The sequence below is a fragment of the Panthera tigris genome, chromosome A1 (genome assembly GCF_018350195.1).
Source record: "Panthera tigris isolate Pti1 chromosome A1, P.tigris_Pti1_mat1.1, whole genome shotgun sequence".
In the NCBI taxonomy this organism is placed as follows: Eukaryota; Metazoa; Chordata; class Mammalia; order Carnivora; family Felidae; genus Panthera; species Panthera tigris.
In genome coordinates, this window is record NC_056660.1 from 8866626 (window position 1) to 8891649 (window position 25024).

General features: G+C 43.5%; 1 long non-coding RNA gene across 3 annotated transcripts in view; it reads left to right on the forward strand.

Annotated features, from left to right (window-relative positions):
• Positions 1–3489: 3489 nt before the first annotated feature.
• LOC122240297 overlaps positions 3490–25024 on the forward strand; it is a 47270-nt gene continuing 25735 nt past the window's right edge. For 2 of the 3 annotated variants that reach the window (XR_006219800.1, XR_006219806.1), the window contains exons 1-3: positions 3490–3597; positions 4503–4578; positions 15968–16094. This is a non-coding gene — a long non-coding RNA (uncharacterized LOC122240297). The remainder of the gene's footprint in view (positions 3598–4502; positions 4579–15967; positions 16095–25024) is intronic. The other variant, XR_006219807.1, reaches the window with a different exon arrangement.

Sequence of the window (25024 nt, forward strand, 5' to 3'; positions counted from 1 at the left end):
TTTGTCCCCTCTAGTAGCTGCTAGGCTGCTGCTTTTCAGAGCTATTTTATTTAGTTTTCAAGGCCACTGAACGGCTAGGGAGATGCAAATGGGATTAGGTCAAGTTGAAATGTCACAAGGTCACTCCATTTACTGAGATTCAGCTGTTTTTCTTGAAGAAGCACTCATAAGATTGCTGAAGATTTTAATTTCCCGAGTTCTGGGGAAAAGTTGATTTTGACAGTTTTTGCCACTGTTCTTTGTTTTTCTGGAGGAGTAAAGGTTCAGAGGTCCTTAATTCCCTGTTCTGGAAGCTGCATTCATAATAAGAGAGAGCATTATCTCTGCAAAGCTATTGTCTCCTGATCGATGAATACTATTAAACAAAAGACTTCTGGGACATCTGAGTGGCTCAGTCGGTTAAGCCTCTGGCTCTTGGTTTCGGCTCAGGTCATGATCTCACAGTTTGTGAGTTTGAGCCCAGCATTGGGCTCTGTGCTGAGAGCACAGAGCCTGCTTGGGATTCTCTGTCTCCCCTCTCTCTCTGCCTCTATCCAACTCATTGTAGCAAAAAAGGTCTACAACTAGATAAAACATAGAGGCACTGTAGGTCATAAAAGATCAAAAGCAGCTCTGGAAAACAACCAGGAAAAAAGCCAGATTACCTACAAAGAAATGTCAATGAGAGTAAAAGCTTATTTTTCAGTGACAGTAACATAGTGAATTATTTTCATTGTATTAAGAGACAATAAAGAAGCATCCACAGAGGCAACTTTTAAGGAAATATGGAAAACATGCCCCAGATGGAATTGTAATGTCTAGGACCAGAAGAAATTGTGAGAACAGATACTGCTAAATATACATAAATATAGATGGCATACAATAAAAAAAAAAAAAAAGTAATACCCAATTTGGGGATGAGTGTAACAGACTAGAACTAAAATACTGAACAACTGGATGGGTGGTCAGGTTTGAGTGGTGCTTGAGTTAGAGAACAGATATTAGGGCCAGACTGCCTCAGTTGGAATCTTGACTCTGGTACTTATTATCTAGTACTTACTAATTTGCTTTGGACAATTAACCCACATCTCTGTATGTCTCTATACTTCTCTTAATATGAAGGTAGTATCAGTATTGAGCTCATCAGGTTATTGTGATGCTTAAATTAGTTAATACATGTAAACCACTTAGGACAATGCTTGATATAGAGCAAGTATATTGGCCATGATTCTCAATAAAGCATTCTAAGGTCCTCGTATTGCCAGGTAAAAAAGCACAATCATGATGAGAGACTAACACACCTCTACTGACAGCAATAATCAAGAATATAAAAATACTATCGACAATCTTGTTTTAATTGATTCATTGCAAAACTTTGTACCCACCGAACTCCTACCACAGAGACTTAAAAAAAAATCCATTAGTTTCCAAGATAATTTCAAGAAGTAGAAATTGAACACGTTGAGGAAGGTGCTGCTAGTTGCCTTATCAATGGTCAGCCTGCCATTCGTAGGCACGGAACACTGATTTCCTGGATAGTAGCAACGTGTGGAGCTAAGGCCCTCACTCTCCCAGGTGTCTTTATGGTTAAATGTGGGCATATGACCTAGATCAGATCATTGGGATTCAAGTGGAAGTCACTGGGTTGGATTTCTGGGAAAGCTATCTTAACCTTTATGCCTTTAAAGCAAATATGCCTCCAACCAATATGTTTCTCGTCCTTTGGCTCTGGTGTGTGTGGACACGTATCTTCAAAGCTCCTGCAAGCAGTTGATAACTCTACCTTAGTTCTTGCTTCTTGCTTGTGCAGAGCTTAAAGGTCAGCGAGAGGTGAGAATATATGGCCTTCTCAGGTGCTCCTAAGAATGTACACAACCCTAGGCCTGTACACAGCCATGTACACGTGCATGTAGCCTTTTAGCCTTGATTCTCAAGGTGAACACGTAGGAGCTTGTCAATGCCGCTCCCCACCCCCGCCGCCCACGGACTTTATTTTAAATAATCTTTATGCAAGGAGATTTCACTAAAAATTTCTATGACTTTAAAAATGGACTCTGATGAGTTGTTTCCTGAAATTGGCCAAAAAGAACAACAAAATGGATTTTCTATGTCAGACATCAAAAGACTTTAAAACTACAGTAACTATAATAGGGTGCCATTATTGCTGACATACGTAGCATAATGGGGAAAAAAAGCCCAGAAATACACACACACACACACACACACACGCACACATTTTGTATATTTTAAATCGTATTTATGTAAAACTATAAAGGTATTTAATAAGCTTAGCCTGGGGAAGGAATTTTTTGAGGACAAAAGGAAAACAAGAAAACATAAAGACAAATCTTGACAAGTTGACTATATAAAAGTTAAGCACTTTTTTTATACCAAAGGGCATCACAAATGACATTAAAGACAACAGGCTGAGTGGCAATTCTTGTAAAATATGCAACAGAAATTCAAATGAAATAATTGGATCCTACTTTGAACACGTTAGATCGGCAAAAGAAAAAATTTCAGAGATTGGTAGTGCCGTGTTAATGTGGACGTGAAGACAATCCGTCTCTTTCACTGCTAGCGAGAGTGCAGATTGTTGGGGGGGGGGGCAATTTGCACGATCTAATATAATCTTAAATGCGTGTCACTTGAATGCTAACCCACATTTGCACCGAATATTCTGTGCTGCAGAATATTCACATGTGCACAAAGGTGGATATGCATGAAGCTGTTTATTCAGTACTGCTTGTGACAGTCACCAGCAGGGAACTTGAATGTCCATCAGTACTGTGTGTAGAGCGGGAGAGAGGGAAGGAGTTACAGAAAGAAAACAAAAAAGAGACTTCAATAAAGATTCAAATGGCTTTACCGTGTTTTGGGGCAATGAACTTTTTTTCTCTATTACTTTTTTTTTTTTTTGGTGACCCAGAATGATGACATAACGACTTGGCATCATGGGCAACTATACCACGAGAGAGACTTCTATCTTGCATCGAATATACTTCTATGTGATTTACATTTTTCAAGTGATTTGAAAACAACAAAATAGCAAGCTACAGAGCTGCGTATAGGTTCCCAATGGGGTAAAAAGAACTCCGCGGAAACAGATACACATTTGTTCGCCTACACCTGTCTGAGAAAAACACACAAGCGTTACCGGTGGCTGCCTCCTGGGAGGGTGGGGAGGTGGCGGGCGACAGAGCAGAGGGCTTTGCGCACATGGGCTGCACTTCCGGCGGACGTTTCCACGAGGTGTGTTTCACTGCTGAAATTAAAAAAAAAAAAAAGGAAAACGAATAAAATAACAAACACACGGCCACAAAGGGAACGGCGGTCGCCCCCAAGCTCAGAAGGAAGGCCAGGAGGTCTTTCAAGACCCGGGAAGCGTGAGCAGGCAGGCGTGACCGCAAAGGCCGCAGAGAGCATGGTGACGTGATGACGTGGTGACGCAGGGGGCGCGGAGCTCCGTCTGCGAGCGCGGGCAGGGCATGCGCTCAAGGTCCCGGGGTGGGGGGCAGACGTCGAGGAAGAGACGTGATCGACGAGGCAGAGCGTGACATGGTGTGTCCGGGAGACGGGAGACAAAAGTTGGCTTCCCGCTGGAAGAACGCGGAGCAGGTACTGAATAAATACCACCGGGGGGTGAAGGTGTTCCCATTTTTAGGCGTGTACCCCTAAACTATGTGGGTGATTCTACTTCTGTGAAAAACAGAACAGCGTTCTTCAGTTGGAAACATTCTTTAGGGGCGCCTGGGTGGCTCAGTGGGTTAAGTGTCCGACTTGGGCTTAGGTCGTGATCTCACGGTGTGTGAGTTCGAGCCCTGCCTTGGGCTCTGTGCTGATGGCTCAGAGCCTGGAGCCTGCTTCAGAGTCTGTGTCTCCGCCTCTGTCTGCCCCTCCCCAGCTCGTGCTCTCGTTGCTCACTTCTCAAAAATAAATTTTTTAAAAAAGAAAAGAAACGTTCTTTACACCCTACCCCTAGGCCTGCCACCTATGCCTCGGCTCCTGTGTGATTCCTAATGAATGACCCTTGGAGGCCGCTGGATCTCTTTATCTCTGGTAGTTTATAGTTCTGCCGCAGGGCTGGGGATCTAACGTTTGCCAGAGGACAGAGCGGACGGTGTGAGAGAAGAGAAATGTGTATCTGATAAATTCAACTGTGATATTAACGTGATATTACTTTGAAGGAGACTGACCTGAGAAAATCGCCTGGTCAACATGCTATTTGTGTAAAATACCCTTAAAACCCCATACAAAATCTGTACAGTCTCTCTGGACGTGACACAGAAAAAAATCGCAAGGATGCGTGCTGAGTTAAAACCAAGTAAACTGGAAGGAATTTGTGTTTGGGGGGAGAGAGACGTCATATACCTTGGACTTGAGAACAGCCAGGCTCTTGCCGAAGGAGACACATGTGGTATCTATTGTGCTGTGTCGCTTCTTATTCCCCTTGAGTAAGATTAAATAATTACATTCTCTGCTCTTCAAAATTCCTCTCTGGTTGTTCTTTTTTTCTGGGGCAGCTGGCCAGCATATTCTGATCCACAGAAAGCGATACTGGGGGCCACGTCTTCCTTTCCCACTGCCTTCTCCGCACAGGTGAGTGGCTTTGAAGTTCCGGGCCACGAGGTCATAAAGCTCACTAAGCTAGACATATTTCTCGGAAGAGACGTATGTTATGGCAGCTTCTTAGGTGGCTGGCTTTTACACACAGCTGTGCGGTTTGGGGACCATTTTGCTCTCGCACCTGTCATCCTGTCCAACCATAAACAGTCCTACCTTGCTTCTCAAAGTGAACAATTTGCGGTTTTAAATTGGGTGGCTCGAGGGGCGCCTGGGTGGCTCGGTCGGTTAAGCGTCTGACTTCGGCTCAGGTCATGATCTCACGGTCCGTGGGTTCGAGCCCCGCGTCGGGCTGTGTGCTGACAGTTCAGAGCCTGGAGCCTGCTTCAGATCCTGTGTCTCCCTCTCTCTGTGACCCTCCCCCATTCATGCTCTGTCTCTCTCTGTCTCAAAAATAAATAAACGTTAAAAAAAAATTTTTTTTTTAAATAAAATAAATTGGGTGGCTCGGTTGGCGGCTCAGTTGCTTAAGCGGTCGGCTCTTGATTTCAGCTCAGGTCATGATCTCACGGTTTGTGAGCTCGAGCCCTGTGTGGGGCTCTGCTGTGGAGCCTGCTTGGGACTCTCGGGACTCTCTCTCTCCCTGTCTGTCTGCCCCTCCCTCTCTGTCACTCTGTCTCAAAATCAATAATAAATAAACATCTAAAAAATATAATAGGGAAAGCTAAAAAAACCAACATGAGAAGAAGTCAGTGAGATTTCATTAAATATATCTGGATGTTAGTTCACATCAAAGCACCAAATATTTGAGATGCCTCCTGTAAGAACCGGTAAATATAACCAATGATCTTCATATGATGCGATCATATTGCCAGAAATTTTGGGGTCATGGCAGATGATCTTTCTTTTTTTTCTAATTTTTTTAATGTTTATTTATATTTGAGACAGAGAGAGTACACAAACGGGGGGGGGGAAGGGTCAGAGAGAGAGGGAGGCACAGAATCCGAAGCAGGCTCCAGGCTCTGAGCTGTAGGCACAGAGCCCGACAGGGGGCTCGAACCCACGAGCCGTGAGATCATGTCCTGAGCCTAAGGCAGACACTTAACTGGCTGAGCCACCCAGGTGCCCCAGACGGTCTTTCCTTTTATTTATTTATTTATTTACTTACTTACTTATTTATTTATTCATTTAAATTTTTTAATGTTTATTTATTTCTGAGAGACAGAGAGAGACAGAGTGTGAGTGGGGGAGGGGCAGAGAGAGCGGGAGACACAGAATCCGAAGGAGGCTCCAGGCTCTGAGGGTTCGGCACAGAGCCCGACGTGGGGCTCGAACTCACAAAGCGCGAGATCATGACCTGAGCCAAAGTCGGACGCTTAACCGACTGAGCCCCCCAGGCACCTCAGACAGTCTTTCCTTTTAAAAGGTGAATTTTCAGGAAGAATTTTGAGTCTAGTCAATGGCATGGACCTGAGAACTCTTCTACCAAGTGGTAGTAATGATTCACTTTGAGGTTTTGACAGCCCCTCTGCCCCCGCCTCTTAAGTTTCAGTCATTTCCAATGTCCAATCCAGCTTCCAAATGCTGTCCTTCTGTGATAGACCTGACCTTGTCTCTGAGCCCAGGGCAGCAAATGAACACAACAGAATATTATTCAGCAGGGCTGCAATTATGAGAATACGTAGCCCTGGCAAAGGTTCAGAGGAAGAAGCATTCTCATGTATTGTCACTAGGTGCATGCATTGCTACAATTTGTTTTGCACAGCAGTGAGACAATATCTGGTACACTGGATAACTCACACGTCCCTAATCTTGAAGAAGCAGGGCACCGACGGAAGCAAGCAGAAAGCAACTCGTTTCTCTCTCCTCAATGGCCCTTCAAGCCTCTGGCGTGATTCTTTTTCCTCCTCCCTGGCTAAATTTGCAGGCATACCTTTTTCCGTCCCTTGTAAAAAAAAGTCTCTGGTCGCTTTTATTCACAATGTTTAAAACGTTCAGTCCTGTGTAAAAGTCAAAATTCTGGATTTTGCGTGCAGCTTCTCCCTGCGCCAGGCAGGTGCGGCAGAGGGAGGGGAGGGGCGGGCGGGCCGCTGGTCTTCTTCCTGCCCGCCTCCACCCCTGGCCCAGGCTGGAGGTAGGGAAGGGGAGGTAAGGATGAGGAGGCCAGGCAAGGCGTTGCTTGTCTGCTAGCCTTGTGGGGGGGGGGGGTGAGGGGGATGCTCTTTGGGCTTGGTAGACCCTTAGAGGTGATGTTTCTCTTCCCATGGAGCACTTTCCTCGAGGTTTGGCCACTAGGAACCCCCAACTGCTACTTCTGCGATGTGCAGAGTGCCACCTGCATGGGCCACTTTAAGTGCCCTCTTCTGCCTGGGCACTGTCTTCCACATTTACTCCGTGTTCGTAGATGCCCATCGCTCCCCCAGGCACCTCTCTGAGCAGGATTCAAACTTCCTCGAGGCTCCCCCTGTCCTGCACGTGCCGCATCTAGTCCACGGGAAACACCCACACTCTTTTGTCTCCGCTGACGGTGGAAGGGAGGCGCAGGGCAGAGGCAACTTACTACTTTGCTGTCTCAGGCGACTGCCGTCAGCCTCTTGACTGCAGAGTCCGAAACCAGCTCATCATGACCTCATATTCCAAGGGACACATACGGAGTTCTCATGGTGGTCCCCTGAAACCCGTCACTAGCTTGAGGTGGGGGAGACACATCCTGCAGTGTTCCCCTTGGGGTGACAAGAAGGACAGTGCCACAGCTGTCCAAGAACTCTCTGCACAGAAAGTGTCTCTCAGCCCGGCTTCTTCTATCCCCACTCCTGACTCTTTTTTTTTTTTCTCAGAGATAGCACGAATGGGGAAGGGGCAGAATGAGAAGGAGACAGAGAATCCCAAGCTGGCTCCACACTCCCAGCACGGAGCCCGATGCTGGGCTCGAACTCACAAAACTGCGAGATCATGACCTGAGCTGACACCAAGAGTTGGATGCTTAGCCAGCTGAGCCACCCAGGTGCCCCATCACTCTTGACTCTTAAGTGAGTGTTGGCCAAACGAATTTGACCACCACCTTTGCAATTCCTGTACATACATTGGTAGGACCTCTGTGAAATATGAAAAGGCCCACCATCTCTTTTTCTCAGACTCTTGGGGCCTCTGGTTAAAATCGAGTCCTGTTTTACCTCTTGTCAATTTACATCCCCTTTGCCTTAGCCCTTTTAGGGAATCTAGTCTATAGAAATAGAAGTACTGATGTACAAAGATATTTACAAGGGCAGCGTTTATAGTGGAAAAAAGAGAAAGAGGGAGGGAGGGAGGAAAAGGAAAGAAAACTTAACCTCCGTCTGTAAAGGAATGGGGAAATGCTTGATTGAACCCAGTATGTTTAGGGCACTTGCGTGGCTCAGTCAGTTAAGCATCCAACTCTTGATTTTGGCTCAGGTCATGATCTCATGGTCGTGCGATTGAGCCCCATGTGGAGCCTGCTTAAGATTCTCTCTCTCCCTCTCTCTCTGCCCCTCTCCCACTCAAGTGTGCGTGCACATTCTCCCTCTCTCTCTCTCTCCCTCTCTCTCTATCTCCCTCCCTCTCTCCCCCCCGTCTGAAAAAAAAAATCACAATATGTTTGTTTGATGGAATACTATATATCCATTAAAAATAATGAGTTATACTCTCTCAGTTATCTGAAGGGATATATATTCTCTATTATTTGTGGGGAATAAAGGAGGTTTCAGAGTGATGTATATAGTGTGTTTCGTTTTTGAAGAAACACTAGTCATTTGTATATGTCTGTGTGAGTGTAGAGGAGGGTGGAGAAGGGCAAATAAAGTATTAAGAATGGCCACCTTAGTGGGTGATAATGACAGCAAGAAGGGGGGAGCGTCATCATTTTGAAAATATGTTAAATTGTTTTGCATATTATGCAAGCATATATAATCTGGCCATTAAAGAGTGATGTCATAAAGAAAAATTAGAGGAAGAGAACTGAAATATGAAGCACAAACTATAAGAAGAAGGCACCCAGAAAACGTTATGGGTTCTAAAAAATCTTCCAGGAAGAGATAATTCCCATGTTATAAAAGCGATAGAGCATAGGAAAAATGGAAACCTTCCGATTTAATTTTTGGACGCTAGATTTACCAAGATAACAAAACTGAAAAAGAAAATTAGACTGATTATTCATGCAAAAATCTGAAACATTTGCAAATTGAATCGGTATATTGGAAAGATAAGGCAAGGTGATCGAGTTGAATTATACTGGTAACAGAAGGTAGCTTAACAGGAGAAAATCTGTTAATGTAATTCACAACTTTAACAGATGAACGGAAGAAACTATAGGTACTGAAAAATAATTAGATAAAATGTGGCAGTAATACCTATTAGAAAAAAAAAAAAAAAAGCTTGTTAGTAAATTAGGAATGTAAGGATCTTGCCAGCAGTTGATCCCATCGTGCTGCTCTATTGCTTGTGCCCTGAAGTCCAGTCTTCACTCATCTGTGTAGACAGGACAAGCACTTCCTCTCCTCGGCTGCATCCTCTGCTTCCATGCTGAGACTGACTAGCAGGAACCTCAGCAAGAAGACTGAGGGGAGGAGAGGAGTGAGTTCAAGGTATCTGTTCCTCAGTCTCCATCCCCCCCAGGTCATTGGAACTGTCACTGTGCCTCTCAGGGCAGTGGACTCCCCAGGACTCTTTGGGTTCCCATAATTGCTCCCTCCACTGTTTTTTGACTGACTTTGAGTTGCTGAACGTGCCTCTCTCCTAAGCCCTGGGTAGGTACATTTCTCTTTGCGGTACTCTGGCACCCAAATCTTTGTAAATACAGATTCTCTTTATTCGCGGTTCTATAAAGTCACCAAGAACACTGAATTAGGGAATACTGACCCGTTGGTCCTAGGGGAAGGACAGGGTTAGTTTCCAGGAAGACTTTGCTCACAACATTTTTGTCAGCTGGTCAACACAGAACCGTGTTTTACCTGTGTTTTCTGTTTAAAGGCACCTTATTGAATATATGCCATTGATGCGCGAACGTTGAACTCAGGGCCAGCAGCACTATAACGTGTGCCTGAATGAAGCTTATCTCACGCACAGATTTTCTCTATAAGGCACGTTGCAGCTATTGTGGGTTTCAGAACACCAGACAGCACTTCAGCACTATGCTTGGGGGCCATTTTAAACAGCAAAGTTGTCGACAAAAGTACAAAAATACAAAAAAGGTGTCGCCGTCACTCATCATCAGGGAAATACATATCAAAACCACACTGAGATGCCACCTCACACTGGTCAGAGTGGCTAAAATGAACAACTCAGGAAACAACAGATGTTGGCGAGGATGTGGAGGAACGGGAACCCTGTTGCACTGTTAGTGGGAATGCAAACTGGTGCAGCCGCTCTGGAAAACAACGTGGAGGTTCCTCCAAAAATTAAAAATAAATCTACCCTACGACCCAGCAATAGCACTGCTAGGCATTTACCCAAGGGATACCCAAGAGTGCTGATGCAGAGGGGCACGTGTACCCCAATATTTATAGCAGCACTTTCAACAATAGCCAAATTACGGAAAGAGCCAAAATGTCCGTCAACCGATGAATGGATAAAGAAGATGTGGTTTATATATACAATGGAATACTGCCTGGAGAAAGAATGAAATCCTGCCATTTGCAGCGACGTGGATGGAACTGGAGAGTATTATGCTAGGTGAAATAAGTCAGTCAGAGAAGGACAGATATCATATCATACGAGTTTTCACTCATATGTGGATCTTGAGAAACTTAACAGAAGACCATGGGGGAAGGGAAGGGAAAAAATTATTTACAGAGAGGGAGGTGAACCATAAGAGACTCTTAAATACAGAGAACAAACTGAGGGTTGATGAGAGGTGGGAGAGAGGGGGGAAATGGGCAATGGGCACTTGTCGGGATGAGCACTGGGTGTTGCATGTAAGCGATGAATCACAGGAATCTACCCCCAAAACCAAGAGCACACTTCACACACTGTACGTTAGCCAATGTGACAATAAATTATATTTTTTTTAAGAAAAGATGTCATTTGTTTGCAGTATGAGAGCTGAAACAAAAATGCAGTGTGGCCTTACCAGCTTCCGCTGGAAGGGTGCATGTCAGTTACACATTTTTTGCCACTCTACACATGTGTAGACGTGCTAAAGCACGGGTTACAAATACATTTTAACAAGCAGGCGGATTTGCAAATATGACTCATGAACAATGAGGATTGACTCTAGTCCCTTTATACACAAATCCTTCTCAGATCATGATATTTCAAAATGCCATGGGTTTCTTACTGGAAGTCTGATTTTATAGACGTATATGCCAGAGATCTCCTGCAAATGCCACATCAAATGATGAAAAATTAGAAGTATTCCTATTAAAAGAACAAGGAAAGGCTGCTATGGCATTCATTGTGCTAGAAATCTTCAGCCAGTGTGATAAGAAAACGAAATAAGATGTAATATTGGGCAGGAAAGACAAAAAATGTCTTTGACATAGGATGACATGATTATCCACCCATAAAATCCAAGCGATTACCCTGAAACCTATTTGACCAATAGAAGTGTATCAGTGTGGCCGGGTGTAAAATTGACATATCAAAAGTAATAGCTTCCCTGTATGCTAGTGCAAAGCAATTAGAAAATGTAATTGAAAAAAAACCCAAAAAACAATTCCATTCACGACAGCAACAAAGCCTCTACAATTCCTAGGAATAAACCCAACAAGCAAAATGTAACACTTGTGAGAACAGAAAATAAAACGTGTTAAAGAACAAAGAAGAGCATCAGGTTCCTAGTTTGCATGACTCAATATATTTTAAATGTCACTTGTCCCCAAAGTAATCTGTACATTCATTGCAATACGAGCCAAAGCCCCTGCTTCCACAGCCCAAATCTTCCAACCCATGTCAAATGTTTTCAAAAATTCATTAGGAGCAGAGTATGCACCAGACCAGCAAAAGGAGACTAATGAGGGCATCAAAGTACGTTATAGTTCTAGTCACTCTTAGAATATGACATAAAGGGAATAATAGATCCCTTAAATACAGAGCTCAGAAAATGGGAGTCCAGAAACAGCCCTATGTATATATAGGCATTGTGTAAATGACAAAGGTGATCCTTTGAACCACTAAGTAAAAAATTCAGTGAATGATTTTAGAAAATAAATGTGCCAAAGGAATTTACAACATATATAACAAAAGACAAGGCATAAATACACAGACTGTCTAAGTAATCCCTACACATCAGTGAGAGAAAGCACCAAAGAAAAGTGGGCAGTGGGCAAAGAATGTGGAAAGGCAATTGAGAGAAAAACATCCAAATGGCCAACCACTCAATGACAAGATCCTCAATTTCAACAGCAATCAGGGAAATGAAAATCAAACAGGAATGAGCTATCATTTCCAACCATCAGTCTGGAAAAAACCGAAGAGACTGATAATAGCAAGTGTTAATGAGGAAGTAGGCAAATGGTTATTTTCCTGCCTCGCGGATGGTTCAGCTCTCTTGGAGAGCAACATGGCAGTAGGAGATAAAATGTTAATATGCACACCGTATGATCCCAAAATGCGTCTCTAGCTATCTAATATAAAGAAATACTCTCACGTAAGCTCAAAGAGATATTGTTATAGTACAAACATCGGAAACGTCTATTAGAAGTAGTATCATTAAATCATCTGTTATACTCTTAATACTGTGGGTCAGTGTGGCCGTTTAAAAAAAAAAAAAAACGGGATGAATATACACCAGCATTAAAATATACTATGTAGTATGTGTTAAACCAAAAATCCACACAAATTCTATTTTTATCTATGTATTATGTAAACCTATAGAAAAATAATTGTAAGCATACACATCAAATTAATAAGCAGATGTCACCTCTGTAGAGGTAAATGAGATTGGAACGTGGTCATCCAGGAGACTTTTGCTTTATTTTCAATGTATTCTTAATTTTTAAAGTTTAATCGTGGTTAAAAAAAATAAAATTAATCATCTTCACCATTTTCAAGTATACAGTTCAGGAGCGCTGAATATATTCCCATTGTTGTGCAACAGATCTCCAGAAGTTTTTCATCTTGCAAAGTAGAAACTCTGTCCCTATTAAACACCCAACTCCCCACTTCGCCTCCTCCCAGCTCCTGGCCATCACCATTCTACTTTCTGTTACTATGAATTTGACTACTTTAGATACTTCGTTTCAGAGAAATCACTGAGTATTTGTCTTTTTGTGATTGGTTTATTTCACTTAGCATAATGTCTTCAAGGTTCATCCATGTTATAGCATGTGTCAGAATTTCCTTCCTTTTTAAGGCTGAATAATATTCTAGTGTGTGTGTGTGTGTGTGTATAAAACCACATTTCATGTATTCCTTTATTCATAGTTGGATGCTTGGGTTGCTTCTGTCTTTTGGCCATGGTGAATAGTGCTGCTATGAACATGGATGTGTGAATATCTTTTTGAGACCCTGTTCTCCTTTCCGTTGAATATATTCCAGAAGTGGGATTGATGGACCATTTGGTAGATGTTTTCAATTTTTTGAGGAACCACCTTATGGTTCTTGTTGTATTTTTATCACCTAAATATCTCACAACAAGAATATATTTATGTGTATTTTATGTAATTAAAGGTAAAGCAAAAAATTAGTTTAGGCAAGCTTAGTTCAAAGGACTTCAAGCACCAGGTGCCTGGGTGCCCTGGGTGCCTGGGTGCCCGGGGTGCCTGGGTGGCTGTCTGTTAAGCATCCGACTTCGCTCAGGTCATGATCTCACAGATCTTGAATTTGAGCCCTGCATTGGGCTCCGTTGCTGACAGCTCAGAGCTGGAGCCTGCTTTGGATTCTGTGTCTGCCTCTGTCTCTACCCCTCCCTGCTTGTGCTTTGTGTCTCACTCACTCAAAAATAAACATTAAATGGGGTGCCTGGATGGCTCAGTTGGTTAAGCGGCTGACTTTGGCTCAGGTCATCATCTTGCAGTCCATGAGTTCGAGCCCCGCATCAGGCTCTGTGCTGACCACTCAGAGCCTGGAGCCTGTTTCAGATTCTGTGTCTCCTTCTCTCTGACCCTCCCCCATTCATGCTCTGTCTCTCTCTGTCTCAAAAATAAATAAACGTTAAAAAAAATAAAAATAAACATTTAAAAAAAAAAAAAGGACATCCTGCACCAAGTAAATAGTGGTTTTGATGACGGCTAGGCATGGGCCGGCTTGGCAGTCCCCAGCCTACCAAAAGGCCTGTGAATGAAAGATGTTGAAAACTATGAATCTAGCATTTAATTAGCATTACGGATTGTTTTATTGTTCATAAATATCCACTAGCTTGCCTTGGGGAGGCTTATGCTGGCATGGCCATCTGGCTTGGTCTGGCCAATGAAACATGAGCAAAAGTGCAGAGAGCCGATGCATGGTATTCCATGTCCTGTTTGCCCTCTGCTGTGATAACTAGCAATGTCCCGAGAAGAGGTTGCAATGGCAGTTGCGATCCCAAAGGGAGGACGTATGCAGGAGAGTGACAGCCAACCTTTGATGCACATGAAGCATGAGTGACAGATAAATCTTGGGGGTTGAAAATGACTAGATTTATTCTTGAGGCCACAGGACAGTGTGGCCTGTCTGTCTCATGCAAGATGTTTATGTAAACCCCTTCATCTCCGTGAGCGCTGTGGACTCCGAGTGGGAGTCTGTCAACTTGAGGCCTCTTCTCCGGCAGCCTTTGGTCCTCTTCTGAAGATACGCGGGCACTGCTGCAGTGCCGTGGAAAATGCCAACACCAGGTACCCACGTTGTATTTCAGGGAAGCGGCCATGCAGCCCAGGATGCGGCACCTCACAGGTCATGCAGAGCCCTGTTAGCCCGCAAGAGATGGAAGGTATAGCCCTGATCGCTGCCTGGAGCCCAGATATAATTAGGACTAGGTTTAGATGCAGTGCGAATAAACCAAAAGAGGGTGCACCCACTCCGTTCCATCCAAAACCCTATTGTGTTGAAGTAGAGGAGTAACACGTCCGTCTCATGAGTTATCTTGCCAAGTGCAGCTTTGAGAGACTTTACCAAAGCGTGAGCCATGAATCTGCTGGTCATGGGGACCCATCAACCCATTGCCCTTGGAGCGATGGCAAATGTAGGATATTGTAACTGCGTCCTGAGTACCGTGTCTCAACTGGGAAAGGACAGTCCGCTTCCTTCTGATGGGATCACACTTCTCTGCTTTGCTGGCAGGGTTGTGCCTCGCTGGCACTAGTCCAACTCAAGTTGAAGGTGACACCGGGTCCTGAGCTTAATTAACTTCGTTCTGTGGAGATAGCTAAAAAATGTCCTTTAGATCTGTTAGTTGCCTCAGTGTCTTTTTTAACGAAAAAAGTTCTGACAGATGGTTATGTAAGACAAGTATTTTAGACAAGCCATGGCAGAAGAAAAGTGAATCATTACAAGAATTAATCATTACTGGCCAAAAAAGAGCCTGATGTTAACTCCATGAAAGCAGCTATTAAATCAAGGGCATTGGATTCTTCCAGCTAATTTTCTCATTCTCTGGCCTAGCCCCAGTTGGCTTGAAATGCTAACACAATCACTGAGAAATTGATGGCAAATCCAAACATAGTACAAATCCACAGAACGTCAGGGTTTCTGACATTCTTTGAAACAGTCTTTTTAAGCACGTGTCAGTCCTCAAACCTCAGTAAAAGTATCCTAAGAATTTTACTGTCTCTAAGAAGACACATGATGTCAAAGATGAGGCCTACTCAAACGAATGTTTTCTCTTGACCTTCCTGTTTGTAATGTTGCAAGTTTCCCAAGGTGCGGCATTAATTAGCTTTTCCTTAATTAGTATCCTTCAGTCTTATAAGTCAAGAGCATTCGGGCCGAAGCATGGTACACTGGGGGCTAGGAATTCAGAATTCTACCTCTGACTTCACCACTGACTAACAGGATCTTGGGCAAGTCAGAGCATCTCTGGCCTCACTTTTTGTCCATAAAATGAGGGTAAAATAATTACGGCTCATTCATATTATCTGATTTGTTAGGACAAATGTCATGACCACATCAGCATAAAATTTGGATGAGACCGACACTAAGAAGGTACACTTAATCAGGGTCAAGATCAGGATCAGATACACTTAATCAGGAAGGTGAAGGGAGAGGGTGATCACAGCAGGACCTCACTGCCGTCTCTGGAAGGGCTTCCCCAGCGTGCAGGGGGCAGGGGCAGAGACTGGGGGCAGGACCACCCTTCGTAACGGCTATTTGACATTGTAGTGTATTTGGCTCTATTTAAGTTAACTTTTACTAAGTTATAATACATAACACATTATGGTGTAAATGCTTATATATGCTCTATATTATGATCCCAAGAAAGGAAGAGAGAGAGAAACTTGATGTTTCAGTTACTCTCAATTGATTTTTTTTTTTTTTGTCTTTTTAATTTTCCAAGTTAGAGGAACTCTGGATGGTGTTAAGGAAAGAGATTCGAATCAGATGGAGCTAATTCTGGTATTTTGATCAGTGAACCATTTCCATTCCCTATTCTGGCTCCGTGACGGATGCATGAGGCAGACCCGGTGAGCACCTCTCTTTAATTATGGGAACCTAAGAGGGATCATTCTGGTAGGGGTATGCCATCCCTTCACATCTAGACCTTTTCAAATTGACATGAAAGCCGATGCTGCTAATTGGCAGAGCACTAGGTATTTTCAGAGACAATGTATGTGTCACGTCCTGGGTACAATTATAAAATCGAGGGGAACTCCAGGCCTTATCACCAGGCACTAACATACAGGTAAATCAATATAGTTAGCATTATTTATTTTTTTTTTCAACGTTTTTTATTTATTTTTGGGACAGAGAGAGACAGAGCATGAACGGGGGAGGGGCAGAGAGAGAGGGAGACACAGAATCGGAAACAGGCTCCAGGCTCCGAGCCATCAGCCCGGAGCCTGACGCGGGGCTCGAACTCACGGACCGCGAGATCGTGACCTGGCTGAAGTTGGACGCTTAACCGACTGCGCCACCCAGGCGCCCCTAGTTAGCATTATTTAAATTGTATTTCTTTCAGGAAAACAAATAACAACAATAACTGGAAATAATAACGTGCCCCCCCCCCCCAAAGCAGGGGTTAGAATGATCAAAAACAGAATCTTTGCTGTTAGGAAAAGTTCAGTTCGTGGTTCCTATTTATAGGCAATCTTTGCAAGCATTCTTTCGTCTATTTATATAAAATCAACTTGGGCTTCATCAGATCTGCTGAAAGAACAAGATGAAAAACACCTGTAACCCCCAGCAAGTGATCCAGAGGGGACAGATTCTTTAATTGCGTCATTAATTTCCAAAGGCATATCCATCACACTTGAGCTTGCAGAATGGAAATAAATATATTGGAGGAAACCCAATTTCAAGTGCTAATAAAACAAGGACACAAAAGGTTTCATTCACCAGCAATCTCTACTTCCTCTATTTCCTATTAGTTTTCAGAAAGCAACAGTGTCGTTCAGCTGCAGGGTCACAGAGCCGCCTTCCGGTAGAATGCTGATCTGATGGCCTGCCCCGACGTACATGCAAAATGAGTGGCTGACAGCCAATTCTTCATTACCAGGGGGCACAGCGGACACAGGGTCGTGGAGAACATGTTCACGGGGAGCCGGCCGGTCATTGCACAAGGGGCTGCTGCCCCCAGAGTTTGTTGCTGACTTTGATTCGGGCATCCTCCCAACGAATACCTTCTTGCCAAAGGAAGAGAGCATTATGCAGATAACACAAAATGGTTTAAAAAAAAAAAAAAAGCCCAAGGCTTTCCTCAAATCCCTTCTAGAACTCTGTTTCCTGAGAGGCATTTTCTGGAATTCCCATCTGGAAAACTTAGGGCAACTCCAACAGCAGTTACTATGTTGGTCACAGAATGATGAGTAGTTCTCGATTCTCTTGGAATTGTTGAGTAGAAATGACAAGGGGGGGCGGGTGGGGGGCACTTTATTGTATTAGCAATGTTTGATTTCTTAGGTGAGGAGGACATGAGTGTCCTTGTATTATTCTTTATCCCTTTTTTTTTTTTGACATAGCCCAACTATCACATAGTATATATTTTTTAAGTTTATTTAATTTTAAACTTTTTTATTTTTTTATTAAACATTTATTCATTTTTGAAAGAGAGAGAGAGACAGAGCGCGAGCCAGAGAGGGGAAAAGAGAACAGGAGACCCAGAGTCCGAAGCAGGCTCCAGGCTCCGAGCTGTCAGCACAGAGCTCGGTGAGGGGCTCGAACTCACAAACCACGAGATCAAGACCTGAGCCAAAGTCAGATTCTTAACCAACTGAGCCACCCAGGTGCATCTGCCTAGTATGTTATTTTTAAGAAAAGTGGACTCACACACGAGGACTTGGGGAACTAATTCGATCCTCTTACGCAATCTATGTCTGGGTACACTTTGATTGTTCCAGCAAGAGTTATTTCATGCAATTAAAATTTTCTCCACTCATCAAACATTTCTTGCTATTTTAAAAATTGTAAAGACATACACAGAAACAAATAGCAAAGACAAAGCAGTGGTTCCTCTTGGGCCCCTGTCTAGCTTCACTCCCCTCTCCAAAGATACCCGCTCTCTCTGGTTCAGTGTATATCCTTCCAGACCATACTCTATATCTATATATACATGTATTTACACATATATGAATATAATATAATGTAAATATAGTGTCAGTTTTCACCTATGCATCTTTCTTGGGCATTGATCATTTAAGGTCAGCAAGAAGAAAGAACTCTTGGCCTGGGTTACAAGGCCAAGGAATGACTGAAAGGAAAACTTGAATAAGAGAAGGACAGCTATGATCTTAGTGGTTAAACTTGCCCTAGACTGTGTGCCCAGACACTTGTCCGGGACATTCAAAGTGAGGGAACAGAGGAGCAACGGTCCCAAGCTGGGGTCGTTAGAACCTTTTCAGTCAGTTGTGCCTGGAGAACCAGGATGTCCCTTGGCTCAAGGGCTGGTGGCTGAGAGGTGGACCCTGAATGACCTAGCACGCATAGGTCAAAGCTGAGCAAAGACGCCAGTTTTATGACCGAAGCTGCCTCCAGAGATGCTATGCTTGTGAATAGTTTATAATTGAGATGAAGTAGCTTCTCGTAAGAGTCAAGAGTGGGGTGAGTCACTGCTGAGGGAAAGCGTGGGTCACAGAGGAAGAACAAGGCCATGGTCCTATAGTCCAACCTAAAGAGGGGTCTCCTTTTATCTCATGGGTAGTACTGGGAGATATAAGTCAACTAAGTGATAAATCTAAGTCAAATAAATAAGTATATAATCTTGGGGCTTCTGCCATTTTGTTGCTACTTTGGGAGAAAACCTCTTTTCCCTTTTTTTAAACAATTTTTTTAATGTTTATTTTTGAGAGAGAGACAGAGTATGAGCAGGGGAGGGACAGAGACAGAGACAGAGAGGGAGACACAGAATCCGAAGCAGGCTCCAGGCTCCGAGCTGTCAGCACAGTGCCCGACGCGGGGCTCGAACTCACAGACCGCGAGATCACGACCTGAGCCGAAGTCGGACGCTTAACCGACTGAGCCACCCAGGTGCCCCCAAACTCTTTTCCCTTTGACTCCACGGGCATGGGACTCTTCTGACGTAAAGTGAGACTTGCCCCCCGTGACAGGAGACCTGTAAACACATACCGTGTGCACATGGTGAGAACAGAGCCAGGTGCCCTGTCTGTTGGGACTTCCAGGTTCTTTGTGCATGTGTGTGCTTCCTCACTCTTCCTCACACCTTTCTCTTCCTCCTTTTGGGATGTAAAACAGAATCCCTTGGCGTATTTTATTTTCTTGTACAACCTTTTTTTTTTTTTTTTTTTTTTTTTAGCTGGGTATAATAATCTGCATACCATAACATTCACCCCTTTTAAGGTGCACAATTCTGTGACCTTAGCAGAGACTTTTTCACTGGGGTCTGTTTTTCTTCCGGGTGCTTGCGGGTTGTTCTCTGTAGAGGCTCTTTTGAGAAGCAACGTTCTTCCTGTATTTGTTTCCCCCTGGCAAAAAAAAAAAAAAAAGAGCTGCAAGAAAATAGGAGGTCTGCTCTCCCCTACAGCCGCCTCTGTCCGAGCTGACATAGCCTCCTGCCTGTGGTTGATTGGCACTCAGGCTGGCTTCCCCTACGCTGAGAGCACACTTCACTCAGGTTCTTGGCGTCGGATGGAGGGAGACAGAGAATTCAAGCAGACTCTATTGATTTTTGCTATCTCCTTGGTCCCCCCCTTCCTCCCTCTTTCCCTAGAGGGACAGTTAGGAAGTAGCTAACAATCCTTGAAGCCAAACTGAGCTCCTGAATTCATTGCATTCTTAAAATAGGGGGAAAGAAATAAAAAATGGAGCCTCAAAAATATCACGTAAAAGCAAATTATGTTCCTGTCTGATTGCGAGGCAGCCCAGCAAATCCATAGCTTCAGGGATGACATTTGCCGAGACAGGATACTCCTTGATGTTAAGAAAATAATGGGCTGGCTTGTACAAGTGAGTATCTTTCTCCTTGAAACTAATTAGACAGTTCAGGAAACCTTGTCAGGGAAGGAATAGGTGATATTTGTCTGGTTGCCCACACAAATTAATAATCCCGTGGCCAGAAATAACCATGGGTGCTCATAATTGTATGAGAATACAATAGCAATTCTGAATTCACAAAACATTAAGAATTAAGGAGTAGTTACTAGCTTTCCCAAACAATTTGGCTTTTTTGTCCTGCTTGAAACTTTGTCGCATTGGATATGGCTGACAGCAACATAGGTCAGAGAACACAGAAATTTCCATGCTGAAAATTCTCAGCGTCATCACGTGAATAGCCCAGACTGTAGAGTAAGAAAGCCGTCTCACCAAACCAAGGGCGTGGGTACTACATGATCACCCAAGATCATGTGCCAGTGCAGAGTCGATTTTTACATTTTAAATTGACGTTGCTGGACGCTTCCCTCTATAAAAGCTCATGAAAATTATAGCCTCTGGAATTCCTGTGGAGTTGAGAGGTTGAGAAAGATACTAAATTAGCTTTCCTGGTCTTTGCTGCTTGTCTACCCATGCAGCATTGAAAAACCACCAGACAGCAAACTTTTCCTCCCACAGCCTCATGAACTAGGCAGGGGTGTGAATCGACATACCCGGGGGAGCTTATTAAAAATACAGAGGCCTGGGTCCCCTGCCTTGAGCTCATTCAGTAGATCTTGGGTGGGATAGAGGCCTCTGAAATTTTAACAAGCTCCCTCGACGATTCTGAAGCGCATCAATATTTGAGAACCTCTAATACGGTGAAAACGGTTTGAGCTTTGAAATCCAGCAGGCATGAGTTCAGACTAAGAGGCCACCATTCTGTGACCGTGAGCAGGCTAACGCCGTCTGCGCGTATACCTCGCTTGCGGGGCCGTAGGGAGGATTAAGTTAATGACACGTGCTGAGAGTTGATCCCAATGCTGGCCACCCAGCGCATGATTAATACGTGTTAGTCCTTGTATTAGTCAGCCCTGGAAGCCATCGCAAAATAGCACAGACTGGGGGGCTTAAACAAGAAGCATTCATTTTCTCCCAGTTCTTGGAAGTCCCAGATCAAGCTGTTGGTAGGCCCGGTTCTCCGGAGGCCATTCTCCTTGGCTCCCAGATGGCGCCATCTTGCCGTGTCCTCGCATGGCTTCTTGTCTGCACCAGCATCCTGGTGTCTCTTCCTCTTCATGTAAGGACGTCAGCTCTGTTGGGTTAGGGCCCCACCCTTACAACCTCCTTTAACCTCAACTACCTCTTTAAAGGCCCCATCTCTAAAAACAGTCACACTGGGGGTGAAGGCGTCATGTATGCATTTTGGGGGGATGCAATCTGATTCATAACCCTTCCCTTCACCCAATCGTTTTTCCCTACACTCCTTCCCTTTCCTGTCGCCGTCAGCCATGGCTTGTGTTTGAACTATCTGTAACTCAAAGGAATAACTTTACAATACTCATTTGAGAAAAGCACCGATTGAAGGTGAGAGTGAGGACAGGGTGTGGGTATTTTGCTGAAGGCAGCAGCTTCCTAGCCATCCAGTCCCCAGAACCCTGGTCCAAGAATGTAACAGAGACTCTACTCTTAGCAAAAGGATCCGGAAAAACTCTCACCACTCAACATTACATGAAGAAAATTTAAAAAAGTGACCTAGATGGAGAAGGTACAGAATACCCCTGTGTCCAGATTCTGAGTTCTGTTTCTGAAGGGTGCTTTCTTCTTCCCCACTGTGACAGATCACAGCAGAGAAAAAGAAAAGTCCTTTCACATTTCCTAAGTGGAAAGCTCAACTGTGTGATCTATTATTTCCTGACAGAGTGGTTACTTAGCACCTATTTTTAGAGTCCATAATATTCCATTTCAGACATGTGAGGCTTCATTCTAAGCAGGCGGCTTCCCCCTCCCCTACTGCCCAGATGTCTCCTTCGTGGTCACCTACAAAGCTCCATAGAGGCCAGCAGCCTCATAATAGAATCTGTGATGTGAATTTTATTCATTCTGATGTTACAGGGCGCACCTCGCTGCCTCAGAATCCATCCCTGATGTAACTGGCAACGCACTGAAATGAGTGAGTCTATGAATCACTCAAGATGAAGTCAGAAATCTCCCGCTGCCACATTGTTCTCTTATGCATATTGCAACAAATTAAATGTTCTGGCCTAGACTATGAATTTTATCTCTTTTCCGATTATGTTCCTTGGCTGTGTATTTTTTTTCCATGAAGCTGAAGCAGGCTTCTAAAAATACATGCATTTATTATATATCTTCCTCAGCTTGATTTAAAATGTGCCACTACGATTACTCTGAATTGTAAATGACAAACTGAATGAAGAAGGCTGGGAATGGTTATGTACTTATAAAATGTAATGAATATTTTTTTCTTTGGTAACTTAGGTGGAATTAAGCCTCCAGTTAGGGGCACTTCTGATGCGTTGTCGACAGGCCCTGGCCACTCCAGTGACCTGAATCAGTCAAAATGGCCCACGCTCTTTGCCCATCTCCCTCCTCTTTGCCCCATTTCTGGGAATGGGAGCTGTACGGTTTAATTCTAAAATGTCAGATCCCAAAGAGATCTTAGCATCTCTGAATTCAATCCCCTCTGTTTTCCTCGGCTTTTAATTAAAGCAAAGTCAAACATAATTTTCCGGCACTGTCCCACTGAGACAAAGGTGTAATTAATTTCCTGCTCCTAGGCTCAGCCATGTGATTTCCTCTGGCCAGTGGGATGTTAACAGATATGACACAACAACCTTGAAAAGTGCTTATGCAGTTGGACCCGCTGTCTTGTACTTCTGCTCTTGCCATGAGAATAATATGTCTGGACCAGCCTGCTGGGTCCAGGAGGAGGAAAAGACATGTGTGATCTGAATTGCCTCAGCTAATCTTCCTCAGCCAAGCCTAGAGCAGAGCTCCTCAACTGCTCCGCAGGTAATTGAGTGAGCCCAGCCAAGATCAGCAGAACCACCTAGCCAAGCCCAGCCTAGATCAGCCAAAACTCGGCCAACTCACAGATAGGTGAATTATAAAGATAAATGACCATCATTTGGAAGTCATTGAGTTTGGGGATGACGCATGATACAGTATTTTGGAAGCAATAGCTGACAAGTTTGGCCACTTGCTTGGTGTTGTTATCTATTATCTCTCCATTGTTAAAGTTCTTTTTAATCTTTGTAATTATAAGTAATCTGCAGAATGATGCTTCAAGACCATGTGAACATCCAGTGGCTTAACTGACTGAGCTCCGTGGCACCCTCTTTTGTCTTAAAGCATTTCTTTGTCTTTAGCAGTGTAAGGCATTCTCTCTTGCTGGATTGCATTGACTAGTATTTTGTTAAAGATTTTTGCATTGGGGCATCTGAGTGGCTCAGTCTGTTAAGCGTCCAGCTCTTGCTTTCTGCTCAGGTCATGATCTCAAGGCTCTCAGGTTTGAGCCCTGCGTAGGGCTCTGTGCTGACAGTGCAGAGCCTGCTTGGAACTCTCTCTCTTTCCTTCTCTCTGTCCCTTCCCTGCTCTCTCTCTCTCTCTCTCTCTCTCTCTCTCAAATAAATAAACTTAAACAAAAGATTTTTGCATCAGTGTTCATGAGGGATATTGGTCTGCAGTTTCCTTGCAATATTCTTGTCATGTTTTGGTATCAGAATAGTGTCCTTACAATATGAATTGAGAAGTGATCCCTCCTCCTCCAACTTTATGAAAGAACTTGAGTAGAATTGGTATTATTTCTTCCTTAAATATTTGGTGGAAGTCATCAGGGAAGTTATCTGGGACCAAATGGTGGCTGTAGGAAGGATGTGAACTATAAATTTAATTTATTTAATAAACATAGGGCTAATCAATGAGCTATTTCTCCTTAAGTGAGTTTTGAGAGTTTATGTCTTTCAAGGAGTTTGTCCATTTCATGTAAGTCATGAAATGAATTGGGATAGCATTGTTCCTAATTTTGTTATTATTCTTTTAATATCTGCAAGATATATAGTGATATCACCTCTTTCATTCCTAATATCAATACCTTCTTTTTTTTTTCTTAGTATGTCTAGGAGTTTATCAACTTTACTGATATTTTCAGGGAATCTGTTTTTTATTTCACTGATTTTCCCTGGAATTTTTCTGTTTTCGATTACGTTAATTTCTTTTTTTGTTATTTCCTTTCTTCTGCTTGGATTGGGTTTAATTTGATCTTTATTTCTTAATTTCTTAAGGTGGAAGCTTATACTGTCAATTTAAGGCTTCTCTAGGGATGCCTGGGTGGCTCAGTCAGTTAAGTGTCCAACTCTTTCTTTCAGCTCAGGTCATGATCGCATGGTTTGTGGGTTTGAGCCCCATGTTGGGCTCTGCGCTGACAGCATAGAGCCTGCTTGGGATTGTCTCTCTCCCTCTCTCTCTGCCCCTCCCCCGCTCTCTCTCTCTCTCAAAATAAATAAACATTAAAAAGAAAACTTTTTAAAAATTTTTTAACATTTTTAATTTATTTTTGAGAGACAGAGAGACACAGAGCATGAGCAGGGGAGGGGCAGAGAGAGAAGGGAAGACACAAAATGTGAAGCAGGCTCCAGGCCCAGAACTGTCAGCACAGAGCCCAATGCAGGGCTCAAACCCACGAATGTTGAGATTACGACCTGAGCCAAAGTCGGATGCTTAACCGACTGAGCCACCCAGGCACCCTGTGATTATTTTTTTAATGTTACATTGATGCAGTTTTGGTTTCCCCTTTAACCCCAGAAATATGTACAGTGTATATGTTGGTGCATGTGCGTGTGTGTGTGTGTGTGTGCGCGTGTGCGTGTGCGTGTGTGTGTATTATTTAAGAGAAGTAGAGATTTTTTGTGGTACCGATTTCTAGTTTTATCTTGATTAGATTGTGTTATTTGTACCTGTTTTTTGTACACTTATTAAGGCCTTTCTTGTGTTTAAAATTTGAAAAAGATTCAAAATAAATGTTTTTTTAAAAAATCAAGACTTTTTTAGAACAGTTTTAGGTTCACAGCAA